The sequence below is a fragment of the Perca fluviatilis genome, chromosome 12 (genome assembly GCF_010015445.1).
Source record: "Perca fluviatilis chromosome 12, GENO_Pfluv_1.0, whole genome shotgun sequence".
NCBI classification, from domain to species: domain Eukaryota; kingdom Metazoa; phylum Chordata; class Actinopteri; order Perciformes; family Percidae; genus Perca; species Perca fluviatilis.
The window spans coordinates 38525238-38541823 of record NC_053123.1 but is presented as its reverse complement, the minus strand read 5'-3'; the positions used below and the strand labels follow the sequence as shown (position 1 = coordinate 38541823).

General features: G+C 41.8%; 1 protein-coding gene and 1 long non-coding RNA gene across 2 annotated transcripts in view; both read right to left on the bottom strand.

Annotated features, from left to right (window-relative positions):
• Positions 1-16586, bottom strand: part of LOC120570383 (galactose-specific lectin nattectin-like) — a 367842-nt gene that overhangs the window by 50675 nt on the left and 300581 nt on the right. The window lies entirely within an intron of this gene.
• LOC120570393 lies at positions 9152-11227 on the bottom strand. The gene is made up of 3 exons (XR_005641056.1): positions 11092-11227; positions 9548-9642; positions 9152-9189 (listed from the first exon to the last, which is right to left on the bottom strand). It is a non-coding gene; the product is annotated as an uncharacterized LOC120570393 (long non-coding RNA).

The window sequence follows — 16586 nt, the reverse complement described above, 5'->3', positions numbered from 1 at the left end:
CTGGAGCACAAGATTGATGTGCTCACAATATCAATGCACATTTAAGAGTGCAACTATTAAATAACAAAAATGTAAAGCTGAGGCTTATCATTTGCAGTTTTGGTGTACAACAATGAACAATTGTGCAGTTGACTTTAATGTGCTGCAAACAGCCTAGAAGTAAAGAATACATGAATAAAAAAAATATATTTTTACTGTAGATACAAAATTAATAACCTAATTACCAGGCCAAGCTTGGGCAATGAGCTGATAACCATTTTCTGTAAAACTCAGATTAAATACTTTCTAGCTGCACAAAATGTACATTTTTAGTCTTTACAGTTAGGATTTTACAGCACTTTCAACATAAGGACATGCTATCAAATGCCATGGTGGGCCAAAACAAAGGGAGCAAGGGCCAAACTTGGCCCCAATTTTGGAAGTCTTGGTTCTTGTTGTGGAAGTTTCCTTTGCAGCAGGGGGACGTTTCAGAGTTTATTAAAGTGAAACAAATAAGACAGTCTGAGACCAAAAACCAAGTTGGGTTTTTGTATTTTATTAAAAAAGATATATTTGCAAATATAGGATCCACATGATTTCACAAAAGGCCGCAGCCCAGTGTTGGAGTCAGTTTCTCCAATGAGTGAACAGAACACCAGGCTTATATGCAGCTTCAGAGTGACAGCACACATGCACTTGGATTATTATGACGCTACAGTTCTTACAGGCAATCTGATACACACATACACACACACATACACACATGAAGACAATCAGAGGAATACAAGAGACATCTTGGAGCCATCTCACCCCTCCCTCCCCGTGCGCGACTTTCACCCCCAGTTACATCTTAACTGGCATGGGAAAACATGAGATAGTTTTAGGCGACCTTGTAGCCCCCTATCTGTTCAGACAAACAGTGCTTACATCATGTTCCAGACTGGCACGTCTCCCAAAGTTAGAATCAAAATCTACATGTGGAAATGAGAAACTCTTTCAGCATTTGTGAGAGAATTAAAGTAGAAAGAAAACATAAAAAATATAAGGAATTATGCTTAAATGTAATTTTTGCCATTACATTCTGAGTGCCTGCTGTGTCACAGAATAGAATAGAATAGGCTACGTTCACACCACAAGTCTTAATGCCTAATTCAGATTTTTTGCTCAGATCTGATTTTTGTTTGGCTGTTCACATGACCTTTTAAAATGTGGCCTATATCAGATTCCAGTATGAACTGTTTGCGGTTTTGAAATTACCCGCATGAGCAAAAGAACAATAACAATGACATCAGACGGCGCAGCTGCGCACTAAAGTCAGGGAGGTTATGGAGGAAGTCAGCATTTTCACTTTTATTTCAAAATGTTTGTGTATGGCAGCCATAACACTAATGAGCAGGTGCTGAGGAGGAGAAGAATGAAGACAAAGAGAGACAAATTGGCTATTTTAGCCTTTTGGGGGGGGTTATGGCTGCAAATTCACTACAGAGGTCTGTGTGACCAGACAACCGATTTGCACCGTCAGGACCGCTACGGGCCTCCAACAGAGTTTCCCTGCTGGCGCCCTCGCACACGCCCACACTTCACCTCCCCGATGGTGCGCGGAGACGGGCCGGTGGTGCGCCCAAGCCCGTAACCGGGATCCCACCTCAGCAAGCGCGGCGTCGGCCCTCACTTTCATTGCGCCCGGGCGACCCTCTGGCTCGTTGGAGCACACTGAGGACAGTCCTCCCCGGCTGACAGCTGCATTGGGAAAAGGAGCGCCCGCCCCTCCTCTCGGGGGGAGAGAGGGCGCAGTGAGGGTTATTGAGGTAAAAGTCGCATCAAATCCGCCCTGGTTGTTCACACGCGTCGCATTGGAAGTGGCCTGAATCTGATTTGAAAAAGTCTTATCTAGGCTAGATTTGAGTGTTCACACTACTTCTGAAGAAGCCTGACCAGGGGTCTCATTTATAAAACTGTGCGCGGGATCCTTACTAAAAGTGTAACGTATCGCCCAAAAGCCTAAAAAAGGTCAGATTTATAAAACCGTGTGTATGCATACGTGGATCAGCCTCTTATCCGGCCCTGAACACCTCATTTTTAACCATAAATAGTCCATGTAAAGCACCTCGGGAATGCTGATCAGTATGTTAATGACACTGGCAGTTGTTCTTTCATTACACCGAATCATGACGAATCATGACAACTGACCAAAAAAAACAAAAAAACTCTCGAGAGCGCGGGCGAATTGCTGCCAATTGAATTATAATTTCGGCCTGTTGTCGCAGCAGTGTAGGGAACCGGATCTATAGACTACATATATTAATAAAATCTTCCAAAACAGCAGGCATTACGGTACTCAGGGACAGTGTTGATATATCAGACGTATATAATAAGATTTAACAGAACTTTATATTATATCAAAAAAAAAAAAAAAAAACAAAAACCTTAATTAAAAAAAAAAAAAAAAAAAAAAAAAAAAAAAAAAAAAAAAAAAAAAAAGGGGTTCCCCTCTGGAAACAGCCGGTTTCCCCAGAGTGGTGAGGACCTGTATTTGATTTCATCTTCATGGTAATGTGGATGATATGGAGTGGAAAGAAAGGGTGCTGATGCATCAAAAATATTACGAGTAATCTTATTCCCACATGTACTCTCTGCAGTCTGACTTCAGTTCACCACCTCACCATCTCGCGTCACAACTCCTATTTTGTCTCCAAACTGTGCGTACGCATGGTTTAGAATTTTGCGGGAGGACCGCGCATTCTCCCGTCAAGTTTGTTTTTTATAAATCACAACCTTTAGGCGTTGGAAGTGCGTACGCATGTTTTCAGCCCCGTTTTGTGCGTACCCACGCGTTATAAATGAGACCCTGGTCACTTGACGGATTTGGGCCACTTTTGCCTGCAGTCTGAAAGTAGCCAAAGAAGATTTAAAAAAAAAGAGTGTGAAGGCAATATAAAACACAGAGCACACATAAAGAATAGACAGGAGATAATAAATAGGACAGAATACAAGAACAACTATTCAAAAATAAAGATAAAAAGTACAAAGGAAAGAATGTACAAACATATATACAAGTGGCAAATAAAAATGTAGAATCTACTTAAATGGGTGATAGAATGATTATATAGGGTATTTCACACAGTTCCTTAAGGTCTCCCTAATAGGGTATGTAACATTGGTTGAGCTGAAAATGGCCCAAGTGCTTTTCTGTGGGCCATTAACTACCCTGTGAATTTAAACAAGAGCTTTTCTTCCAAATATGGTATGCTCATGAATATTTAGATAAGGTCGCGCTGATTGGTTGAGCGACCCACATAGAAATACATTGGAGAGAGTAGTGGAGTAGTTATACATTGTTTGTCTGCTATTTTGTTATTAAATTCACTTTAATTCACACAGAAATTAACTATGTAAAGCTCAAATATGGGCAGTTTTACGAAAATTGATGGCTAATTGCAAATTTGGTAAGGACTTGGGAGCTCCACACAGTCTGGAGCGCCCAGGGCAAAGTCGCCTTTTCTGGGTTAGTGGACTACCGGGCCTCGGGCTCAGCGGAGTTTTGCCGGTGCCGGCATAACTAGAGTATATTTAGGGCCCGGACCGACAGCAGCAAAGGCTCTATTGAAAATGAAGGAATTATTTTCCCCTGGCAAGTAAATTGGCTTTTGAGGGGCTTAACATATTCAAAAACTCGCCAGAATTGGCAGTTGCATCAAGTCTGGTGAAAATTTTACGTATTTTAGCGGGTTTTCGGGAATAAGCAGACAAAAATGGCTAGCGCGCCCCTACAAATTTAAAAGAATTTAGCCTCTGCAGTGCGTTTAACGTAGACTCACGAAACTTGGTACACATATGTAACATGTCAAGATGTACAAAAACTTCATTAGAGCCATACCCTAAACCCAACAGGAAGTCCGCCATTTCGAATTCAAAGTTCAAAATTAGTGCGATTTTGGTCATTTCCACATGTCGTACTTTAACGAACTCCTCCTAGAGATTTCATCCGATCAACTTCAAACTCGGTCTGTGCCATCTTAAGATGTTAAAGATGAAAAGTTGTTAAAAGAAAAACTTTTCGGCACAGGGCGCGGGCCGTATGGGCGGCCATTTTGTGCGTTTCGCCATCAAAACAGGAAGTGGGTGTAACTCGCAGTGTACGTTGTCCTTGTACATTGGCTCGAAACTTTTCAGGATTCATAAGAGTCCAACTCTGAGGACAAATAAAGGCCGATATTTACTTAAAGTCATAGCCCCTAGTGGCAACAGGAAGTAGGCCTAAAAGTCAAGGTGCTATACTTTAACAAACTCCTCCTAGAGATTTCATCCGATGGACTTCAAACTTGGTCTGGACCATCCCAACACCTTACTGCGAGACACTACAGGTGAATACGGAATTTTTTAACTATCAGATATCACCATGAAACTCTGCCAGTTGATTACTTACATTAAGATGAGAAAAAAAATGTATTACAAGTTTTCTGTAATATAATGTCTAAATATGCAAATTAGGCATTATCTAATGAAATATGCACTAATTTGCATATATTTTAAAAAACGAAATCTGAGTATTGGATAAAGCCCACGCCGCGTCAAAATTATTTTTTCTTTGTGTTCACATATTAGATTGGGGAAAAAATTACAGAGGGATTTATGGATATCTACTTTTGTTATCCTGTAAATCAGAATATACTGTCAATAGCCTTAAAAAACGATTTTCGTACGTGTTTTTTGGAATAAAATGTTATATAAATCAGGCTAGGAATAATATATTTACAGATCCCTCTGTAATTGTCTTCATAATATAACTAGGTACAAGACTGGAAGGTTTGGTGTATAAAGGTGCTACCGAAGTGGAGATTCTGTACTTTGAGTACCAGAGAAAAGTCATTTTGAGAAAACGGGCTTTAAAGATTTTTACAGCAAAATTCCACTAATTTCTAATGAAAGCCATGAATTACAGACACATATCCCTTCAGGTCCAAGTAAGATCCATGTATCACACTGTTTGACATCCAAAACTCATTATTGCTTCATCCATCACTGATCATAACATCCAAAACAACACATCAACATGGCCTTCAACTGAAGACCATTACATCACAAACTTCAAACTGACAGAACACAACCATTACACAGCCTGGTTCCCCTAGTGTGTCCCGAGGCCGATGAAAACCCAAAACAAAGAAATAGCAGAATCATTCCATTATTCCATGCTTTACAACATATATAGCATATATATAGAATAACCATATAATCACTTGAATATATGTGTGTTTTGAAAAGCAAACTATATCATTGCTTAGAGTGTGTGTTGAAAACCCCCAAAAAAACCATATATCTTGCTTATATATTAATCTGTTTTTGCTTACATACTGATCTGTTTTTGCATTTTATGACAGAAAGAGCTCTCATTGAGAAACTGTGAAGAGTGTAGGAAAGCACCTAGACAGATAAGAAGAGCACAAGCAGGAGCTGCGGCCTTGACGGGTGCATACAGCTGTGTGTGTGTGTGTGTGTGTGTGTTGTGTGTGTGTGTGTGTGTGTGTGTGTGTGCGTCTTGAAGGCACATGTGTGGCCATACACAGCACACGAGCTGTAGAGTTCATGGAGTTCATTACTGTACGTTGTTTGTGAATTGTTTCCTACATTACCTTACTAGGACAAGAAAGTACATACAGTACATCCCTTTGGATAACTTTGGGGAGGAGTAAAATGTTTTTGTGTATAAATATGAGTGTTTTTGCTAAAAAGTGCTCTTCTCTCTTAGTTTGCCCAGACGCCGTTTTTGCTGCGCGGGGGAAGATTTATTTGCCCTCTTTGACACCGAAGAGGAGATTACCTGAACTCTTATGAGTGTGGGGGACACAGAGCCAGGAGGAGAAGAGAAGCAGCTTTAAATACCTCTGTTAGAGCGGAGGCTTTATTTTTATCTTTATCTTTATTTTTATTTTGTAGAGGACCACTTGCTTTTAATTTCTGCTTTTGTCACAAAATAATAAAAACCACCTGAGTCCGACTTTGGACTAGGGGAGCCAACTTTGCCAGTTCCTTATTTTTCTCTGGGATCGTCTTGCCCGCTGTCAAGCGGGAGGGTTTCCCACGGGGGTGAGTGACTCCTCTTTTACCGCCCGTGGAGAGTCGCGTCCAGGCGGGGATCGAACTTGGATTTCCTTATCCGCGCAGCCTGGTCAGAGCCTCTGAGCACCCCCTCTCTCAGTCCAGCGACCAAAGAGGGCAAGGAGGCGGCTCTCGAGAAGGAAGGGACCTCCGGTGACCCTGGGAGGACGGCTGAGACCGTGAGTACTAAAGAACAATCATTGGTTTTAAAGATCCCCTCGGGCAGCGCTTGTCATATACAGGGGATAAGAGCCGCGCTTTTGGGGACGTCTGGTGTAGTGGGTATCTAACCTCTTGTCTCGCCTTCGGGTTCCCTGATCCGGGCGAGGGCTTCTCCTTAGACGGAGGGCGTGTGTCTCTATAAACTAAAATTAATCAGGGAAGCGTCAAAAGCAACTCCTTTTTAGTATAGGTCAAAACACCGCCCCGCTGACGGGCAACTGGCGTTCGTCTCGACGCGGCAAAAGAGGGCACTAGAAGGGCCGGGGTTTGCTGAGGGGAAGGAAATAAAAGGGGTTGGCTCGGCCACAGCGAGCGGGCGAAGCCTCAGCGAACTGCCACACCGGGTCGACACTAGTTAGTTTACAGTCTACATATCCATGCCTGCACCATATGTAGGGCCCCTCCTCCATCTCCTGCTGGTGTCTTCACTTTTTGGCTGTGCTTACACTTTTACGGCTCCACTTTGAACTGGTGGAATGGACACTATTGGCTTTTTATATCCTAACCATGTCGTCATCCTTCATTGCATTAATAGTCCGTGCTCTGAAGCCACAATTTCTCCATCACAGCCAGCATGGCAGAGGCACCCTCATTGAATGTAGAAATAGCCTTCATGGCTGCAGTTTTTGGACATTGGGCCCATATGACCAAGTTGAGGCATCCGTTGGTATTCTGAGTGCCTCCATGCTGCACTGTCACTGGACATCCGGTGATACACGGGGATGAGCTTCTTATGGTGATCATTCAAAAGACCAATATTTAGAACATTGGAGAAAGACATCAAAGTAGACTAAATTGTTATTAGACACATTATCTTCACACTGTCAGAGATAGGAAGAAGAGACGGATCCTGACTAAATACAAGCTCAGTGACCACCAACTGGGTCAGACAGACAGGTCAGAGAGAGAGACAGGCTCAGTGACCACCAGCTGGGTCAGACAGAGGTGCACTTCCTCCTCCACTGGGAAAAACTATCTTCACTAAGAGATTTACACCTTGGAAAAATAGCTTAAAAAAGTTACCACCAGAGAAGAAGCCGGTAGTCCCTCCTAGGAGAGGGGACAGCAGCTCTACTGACAGCTAAATATGGATCTGCCTGCCACAGCCTGAGGGACTCACAACCACTTTAGGATCCCAAAATAACAGATTTGTTTAGTATTTTATAGTAATTATATTAGAATAGTATATATGTGACACCTACATATTTAAAATATGACATGTAGACTATAAACTGCTTAGAGAGAGAGAGTCAGTCTGATTACCTCCGCTGTCTGAAAACTCCTGTTTTCTGAACGATAGTTGACACATCGATGTACTACGTTGAAGACATTTCATCCTCTGCTGTCTTAGTGTGTAATCCCCTGGGTCTTCTTGCTCATAACAACTGTTTTCGTTCTTTCTTTTAGGTGATTTTCGACCATTCTTTTGACATTCTGAACTACCGCGAAAGGAGCAGCGTCACGTGACCATTCTAAACGAATCACGTTGTCAGAAATTGGCATCAGCCAATGAGATTGCACATTTAGAGTTAAATCCCCCTTTTACTTTCACGATTGGTTGCTGATGAAAAGGAAATGACCATATTTGGATCTGACAGCATTGTAGAGGAGAGAGAGAGCTTTCCAACGGTATATGAGATGACAGGGTGCAGACAGCGATCGCGGAGCAGCGGGATGATTTAGAACGCCAACTCTTGTTGAATTTAGGAGAAATCTACCGACGCAAAACAGACAAAGTGCAGTAAAATAAAGACCTAAATGTGTATTTCTGACTTTGTCTGAAAGAATACATGTTACTGAAGACAAATAGCCCAAAATCTCAAAATTGACCAGTGAAAAAAAACGATGTTTTTGCCTCGTCGTGGTTCGCGCCTTAAAGATGAAAAGTTATTAAAAGAAAAACTTTTCGTTAGACGATGTGGGCGTGGCATGGCAGCCACACTGAGCGCCCTATACTTTGACCACGCCCACTAACTCAGGCCACGCCCCTTTAATAACATTTGAACCGTTTAAGGTAGAGTCTTGGTGTGAGGTGTCATTGAACTCAGCAGAGAGTTCCTTCTTCATTGGTCATGGGTTGGCCCGCCCCCTATGCTTAAGCCACGCCCCCTTTAATAACATTTGAACCGTTTAAGGTAGAGTCTTGTGTGAGGTATCATTGAACTCAGCAGAGACTCCATTCTTCATGTGGTGATGGTTTGATCCGCCCCTATGTTCAAGCCACGCCCCTTTTATAACTAACCCAGTTGGCATTTTAACGTCTAGTCACTGTTGAATCAACGTCAGGTTCCAGTGTTGGATAACCATTGGATTTTGTTTTGATTTTGCAAATCTAATCAACGTTGAAATAGCAACATCATTCCAACGTCACGTTTCTCAACATAGGTGAATTTGCCAACGTTGAATCAACATTGATTTTAGTTTAGATTTTGCAAATCCAATCAACGTTGAAATTTCAACGTCACTATAAAGTCCTGCTTTTCAACATAGTTTATTTTGTTAAACTGTTTTCACTAAAGTATTGATGTGCTCAACAGTAACACCAAACACCTTGAAATAGATACATAAACACTAGGAAGAAGCCAATTGGTCAAAGCAAGACCAGGAAGAAGATTAATAAAGACATTTCACTGACGTAAGAAACATGATTTATTACATAGCTGCAAGTGTGCCAACATTTCACGCAAGATAATTTTACACGTGTCGAACTTTAACCTTTAGAAAAATGGCCCAAACATTGGGCAACATTGAACACTGCTGGTTAAATCTTCCCTTCCTTGTTACTTCTTTCTGCCACTGCCACCGTCCTCTCTGGTGCATATATCATAGTATTTGGCCATGTATTTGTCTACTTTGTTGTAGTTTTATCATATGAGCTCAAGACAGCGTCTGATGAGGGGAAAACAAAAAACAGATCAGTATTAGCAAACGCTAACCTCTCAAATTAAAATATTACAACTTTTGTGGCATTGCCAATGTTTCAAGTATATAAATTAGTATTTATCAACGTGCAAGGTCATTGATAATCATGTGCTTTGGGGCGAGCAACAAAAGGCAGTTGGTAGTAACCAGTGCTGCCGGTAGAGAAGTTAGTCTAGAGCCCAGAATGGAGTATTATATATAATATTAGAGCATGCTCTGTAGAGTCCTCCAACTAAAATGATTTTTCTTATGAATTATTATTCAGCTTACTATATTCAATTATTTAAAACATTTTCCCAAAACGTATATGTTAAAGCAAACTCACCACAGATTATCTTGTAGAGATGAGTCTTCATGAAGGCAACCTTCCAACTTCTTCCTCTGAGGCTCATTATGGCCATCATTTTATTTGTCATAGTTCTGCCATGGTAAAACAGATTTATATTAGAATATTATATTGCAATCAAGTTCATTATGAAAATTTTGCAGAGAGTGAGTAAGTGTGGTGGGTGTGGGGGGAGTGCATGACAGTATATGAGGGGAACATAATCACTATAAACTAATACAAAAAGGAACATAAAGTTAGTTACGCAGCCATTGACTCCTTGACATGACAAGCAGGCACATGATGAGGACGAGGAGTTTGTAGTGGTCACCAAGGTGAACAAGCCAACTGTCATAATGAAACTTTGCCAGCACTTTACAAGATTAATTATTTAACCCTTTTGTTGTCTTTGTTTTTTATAGCACTTGTTGTCCTCCGCGGGCATTAGCTACTACTAGCATAACATACACACCCAGGGCCTGAAATTAACACCCGACCACCAGCATTTTCACTACCCACGCAATCCCTGCAGTCCCAGGTGCAGCCACTGACCAAGCGGGGAGTGAGAACGGGTCAAATTCATTTCCTTGTTTCTGTTATGAAGACAGACGCGGTGTGTGACTCAAACATCTCACATTTACCAACAAAACGCGTACAGCGAAAACCGTGCAAAACATTTCAGACCATCCTGCCAACATGTAGACATTTTCAATCAATGTAGCTCTAATGATTTTTCACTGTAAAGTCACTGTTTCAATCCTGTCGGCTCTCTGCAGCGGGCGGGTCTGCTGCTCCGTTCTCCCCGCGACTGACACACACCCCACACACACACACACACACACACACACACACACACACACACACACACACACACACACACACACACACACACACACACACACACACACACACACACAATTAATTAACTAACAATGTCAAGATCAACAAGCCACTGCCAGTGACAGATATGTTCATATTTGATTAATTCAATAAATTATTATTTTTTGTCTTAAATCCACCAGCCATTTTCATATTATACCAACATTTGCAGCATCCTGAGCTTTTTTGGTTCCTAGGAAATCTCAGCCAGAGTAATTAATTAATAGTAATAATTATTATTCGCCCCAAAAGTTTCCTTTTTATTTTTAAAAGAACTTTACAAAACAAATGTAAACTTTTGCAACTTTCACTGTCTATGTGAATCCCATGCAGTATTATCAAGGCCGTCCCCCCTACTACAATGTCCATGAGTAGGCTACCATGAATAGGACAGGATCATAGAGACACAGCTACCATGAATAGGACAGGACAGGATCATAGAGACACAGCTACCATGAATAGGACAGGACAGGATCATAGAGACACAGCGAGTCCTGTTTTTCACCTTTATGAGACAAAAAACAACAACAACTGGCTGGTAAAAAGTCACTGTGGCAGGCTGGTGGTCAAAAAGGTTAACTTCAGGCCCTGCACACACCTCAGAAGTGCAGTAAGTTACTTTCAGATTTAAATAGATGGTTGGGTTAGGTATGGGGACAACTCACCGTTGAAGGAGACTTTCAGGTCATGTTCTTCCAAATCTCTGGAAAAGAGAAGGAAGAAGAATGTGAAATCTCAACCTTATTTTTAAAGTTTGTGGATGGAAAGTGTGTCAATGTGCCACGTCGCACACACACACTCCCTAGCATACTGCCGCGGTTTGCGGCGCACACACACACACACACACACACACACACACACACACACACACACACACACACACACACACACACACACAGGCTGTTGGCGGTTAGCTAGCACACACAGCGCGGTTCTTGGTTAAACTAGCTAGTCTGCCCATACACACAATATTAATTAACACAATATGTATTAATATATGGGCCAGAGTCAGACACACTCAAAATTTATTTAGGAATTTTCTAGTTATAAAATGTGACTTCAAAAACTTTGCGTTTACCGCGAGCTGTTACCCCCAAATTCAATCCGAACCGGTCCAGGTTAAGCTAGCCTGACGATGACGACACAGACCCACTTTCGCGCATGCGCCGGGTGTTGTCTGGAACACGTCCAGAGCCAATAGAATTCAGTTCTAGTCACCCTCTTTGTCTGACGGACAAACGCCGTCCTCAATCAAGCCCTTTTATTGAACGACATTCCAAAATGATCAATCGGACTGGAGTTGCTCTCAAAGTGCACGCTGGGGAGATGTAGAAAGCGCGTTTTATCACGACCAAAGAAGAAATTCTTTGTCACGCACTCAACAAACGTTTAATTTCAGAGTTGGTCTTTCACCGTTGTATCATTATTCATGTATCAACACTTTTTCAACAGTTAATTGATCAGCATTGTTTAGATGTTGGAACAACGTTATTTTTCTACTGATATATTTCAACAAAATGTTTAAAAGTCATGGTCGTAAAAATAATGTTGATTTGACGTAAACTCAAAAATTGTTGATATTTCTATGTTGAATCGAAGTGGAGTTAACAACACCACTTCAACTATTTGGTGTTCAACGTTGTTTTGACGTTGAATTAATGTTTTTCATAAACTGACATTATTTCAACAATATTTAAACGTTTAATGTCAGTCGAATGCCAGCTGGGAATGACCCGTTTGATGTAGACCCTTGTGAGGTATCATTGAACTCAGCAGAGACTTCCTTCTTCATTGGTGATGGTTTGAACCGCCCCATATGTTTTAGCCGCGCACGCGCCTTTCGCGCGCAATGAAATGTATGATGTAGAGTCTTAGGTATCGTTGAACTCAGCAGGGAGTTCCCTTTTCATTGGTGACAATTTGCAGCGTCTGAGTGCCACGCAAATGCAATGTCATCGTCGGCGGCGCGCGCGTCCATCGCTGCTTGCAGCTTTAATTCATAATTATTTTTAGAAATACCAGACAGCAATTAGTATTACTTTGTGTTGTAATCCAACGATAAAAATAAAATAAACAACATATTATTGTCGAACTCATCTTAGTTTATTGGTTAAGACAGTTATTGAAACTGATTCAGGTCGATATGAGATTTCATTCTATGAGTAGTTCATTTTAGACTCAAGTGAGTTTTTCAGTAAAACTGCTCTATAGACTTTGTATTGTGAGTTGCTATATAACAAATTGTTTAAACTATTCATTAATATTGTTGTTGCAAACATTTTCTTGGGTGATTTTTCTTTTTTTTTTTTTTAAAAAAATTATATATTGAACTTTTCAATGCTTTTTACAGGTTTTGCTGGCTAAACCACTAAACAGTTTATTTATATAGGCTGCGTTATTCAGTCATGAGCTCCATCATGTCTCAACAGGAGGGATGATATTATAGCAATAATAAATAAGGTGTTTAAATAAATAAGTGTTCATAGCACATTTGTATGGATTTTATAGAGTTAAATAGGTGTGAAAGAAAGAAATTATGTTTTGTAATTATTGATGTTCACTAGATGAGTAGAAGTTTTCCCATGTGCTAATCCAGATGCAATTTAATAAATAAAGTGATAATATTCAAAGAGCAGATAATGCTTCTCTGAGTTCTGTTTTGTGCCACACATTGCCTTGTTGTGTCACAGCGTGTCCATCTCACCTGCAGCTGCAGGACCGGTGACAAACTGTACCAGAACCTGAACTACGACCAGAAGATTGACAACAACAACAACCACCACCACAGCACCTCAGAAAAAAGCACAGCTAGACACGATAAAGGTTTGTGGTCGGGTTACGGTTCTCAGCCCAGAGGGAAAGGGATAGTGGACTAGTGCTGTCGGCGTCGCCTTGGATGAACAAAGAAGTTCGCCTTCTCCTCAAGGCTAGGGACGAAAGCCTTCAGGTCCGGAGACCAGGAGGCCTACAGCTCAGCCAGATCCAACCTAAAGAAAGGAATATCCAGGGCCAAACACACCTACAAGAAAAGGATTGAAGAACACTTAGGCTGAATCTCATTTCTCATCTTACCCCTTACCCCAGCCCTTGTCCCTCAAAACAAGGGGTAAGGGGTAGGGTGAAAACATACCCCTATGAAATGAGACGCCACTTGGTTACATCATCATACATACTTAGGTCTGTTTGCATTACATATTTCTATACACACTGCATGGTGTGTTGTATATCTGTTTCAGTTATCACTGTTTTGAATGTCATTGATGTTCAGAAACACTTTCGTTGTTAACAAAAGCTGTCTTTATTTCCCAAAAAGTAAACATAACAGGCAAAAACATTATAGAAAAATATATAATATTACAGAACCATTATCAACTATTAGAACTATAACTTACATGTCACACACACAAAAGAGGCACTCAAATGTATAAAACTAAAAAAGACACACAAGACCATGTTGGGTACTCGTAGGGTACAGATCAATCTTAATAAAGTTATGAATATGGTTATTAATAACTTTATTAAATCAACAAACAATCAAACGGGGCACCACCCTGCAGAGGCAGGGACCAATGATCAAACTGTGAAATTAGGTGGTGTCCCTTTAAATTACAGACCTTAACTTGGTTAATTTATCCGGTATTATTTAAAGGAGCAGAAGGAAGGGTAAGTTATGCGGCACTGACCTGTATAATCCAGCTGTTATTACAATACAATATACAAATAACACAGACAACTACTAGTTAAAATATAACATCCATAAAATATAGCTTTCAAACTCTAGTTACCGGTTACAGTTACAGCAAACAAAACAGCAATCCAGCTTGTGTGTTTGTGTGTGTGTGTGTGTGTGTGTGTGTGTGTGTGTGTGTGTGTGTGTGTGTGTGTGTGTAGGGTAGGAGGAAGGAAGGGAAAAGAAAGGGGGTAGGAGTAGTAGGGCCGCCGGGGTCCGACTAACCACGCACGGTTCAAAATGGCGGGCGGAAGGACGGCCTACTTGTAGTTTGTTACAAGACCCCAAATGGCTACTCCCAACGCTGAAGTAGCGGGGAACCCCGCGAGACTTCAACACATTTTACAGACAAAGATGGGACACCCCGGAGTGTTATTCTGGCACCGAAATGGCGGTTGAAAACTCTGTTACGTCTCGCGCATCTCTGGTATCGGCCAAAACCAGCTGTTAACACGCGGCTGCGTGTATGTGCTTGTGTGTGCATGTGTGGGTTTAGGAGGAAAAGAGAGAGAGAGAAAAGGGGAGGAAAACACGATTAATGGAAACAAACACTTAAAACCTTGATCTCTGTGATGATGGAAATAACCGCTCTCTTCGTTTTACTCGAGATTCTAACTTAACGCGTGCGTTACAGCAGAATCTGAGGTTTGTTTAACGGTAAAGAGCGTTTATTCTCCGCTACACTCTTCGAGCGAGCAGCTGACTCTGCAGTGCGACAGTACCACGCTCAGCCCATCCACAGGAGTATGACACAATGTCTTGATATCATACCACCGTAGTTGGGGGTGACAAAACAGGACTATGGCTCCGCCTGTACAGTAATTCCTCCTCCGGCGGGAGTTATCAGTTACAGTTCAACACAACTTTCAACAATATCTTGATCAGTGATATTCTTCACAACAGCACATAGGACGCAGTGGTCCGATCACACATTAATGGTAAACAAATAGTAGCAATAACTTTTACTCATTAATAAACACCCTAGTTCTCAAGTCTGCCCAGAACTATGAAAAACCCTCTTACTTTTGGTGTACAGTCCGTTGCTTATCCGGGCGGATTTTCTGGTGAACAGAACTGAGTTAACCTCTCGCCAGAGGTTAACGGCCCGCACCGTCCAGGGCAGTGGAGCGGAAACACGGTCCAGTCGACTTTCAAGAAAAACGTGTTGTCTCTTTTCCTTGAGACGGGGCTGATTTACCCCTCTGCAGATTTGGTGTAACACGGGCTTCGTATTCACCTGGATCCTTTTGTATCACAAACCGCCGGCTACTTTTATCTCCCTCTACCGCCTGCTGGCGCGCAGTGGTGCGTTCAAGGAGCCGCGGCCATTAGGAAATCCTGAACTCAACGAAGGTGTGAGAACTCCGTCGTTGCAGTTCTCAAGCCCTCCACCAGTCTGCCATTTCTCCTCGTGTCTTTAAGGTAAATTCTCCATTTTGGGGAAGTCTTTGTTAGAAGTAAGGGGACACAGGCTGGTGACTTCCCTACAGGCCACGCTTCGGCCTCAGGGGAAGCTTCAGGCCTCACAGAATAGTCTCATCAAAACTGTTAGGTTCCAACAACCACAAACAAGCAAAAACTAAAAACAGCTATTCTGAAATTCCAGACCACAGTCTGATCCCTGTTGGCCAGTAACCTTCCCCTCCAACCCCATTGGTGTCCTGTATCATAACCAACAACAATGTACAGGTACATGAACAGGAATGAATTACAAATGATTACTGCTGGTTTTCAGCCCGAAAGTGGATCAGCTGCTGGGTTCCTCCTCGCGTCCCTGTCTGATACAAGACGGTATATGTAAAGCACGATGTCTCCAAAGCAAGTAGTGTTATGAGCTGATATTAAACGAAATTGCGCGCTAATAGAGTTCAGTTAACACTGTAGAAATGCATGGAGTCCATTCAAAGCAGAGAAATGCAGGACTGTTGTGCAAAAGCAATGTAGCTAACGTTAACGTTAGCGTTAGTGTTAGCATAGCAAGCTACCGTTTTAAAAACTTTTCAATTAATAACATGGTTGCAAAAATATATGTAGAGGACTGTGTAAAGCACAAAACAAGACTTTCATAATTTTTAAATCAATTCTTTAAGCCAAAAATACTTACATTTATGGGTCTCTCTGGTTGACCTGTCATTGTTGCTTGTTGCGCAACATATCTGGATACCCCTTGCTGGCCAAGTAAGCTTGCGCTCCTTGCTTGGCTCTAAAAGGTATCTAGCCCTTCCCCTAGCCCTACCCCTTGATCAAAATGAGTATTGGGACAGCCCTTACTCTGGCGTGTGAGCGCAAAACTAAGGGGTAGTGGCAAGGGGAAAGGGAAAGACAGAGAAATGAGACGCAGCCTTAAACTCCTGCGACCCCAGGTGTATGTGGAAAGGTCTACATACAATCACCAACAAATCCCTGTGCAGCTCTTCTCTACCCTACCCT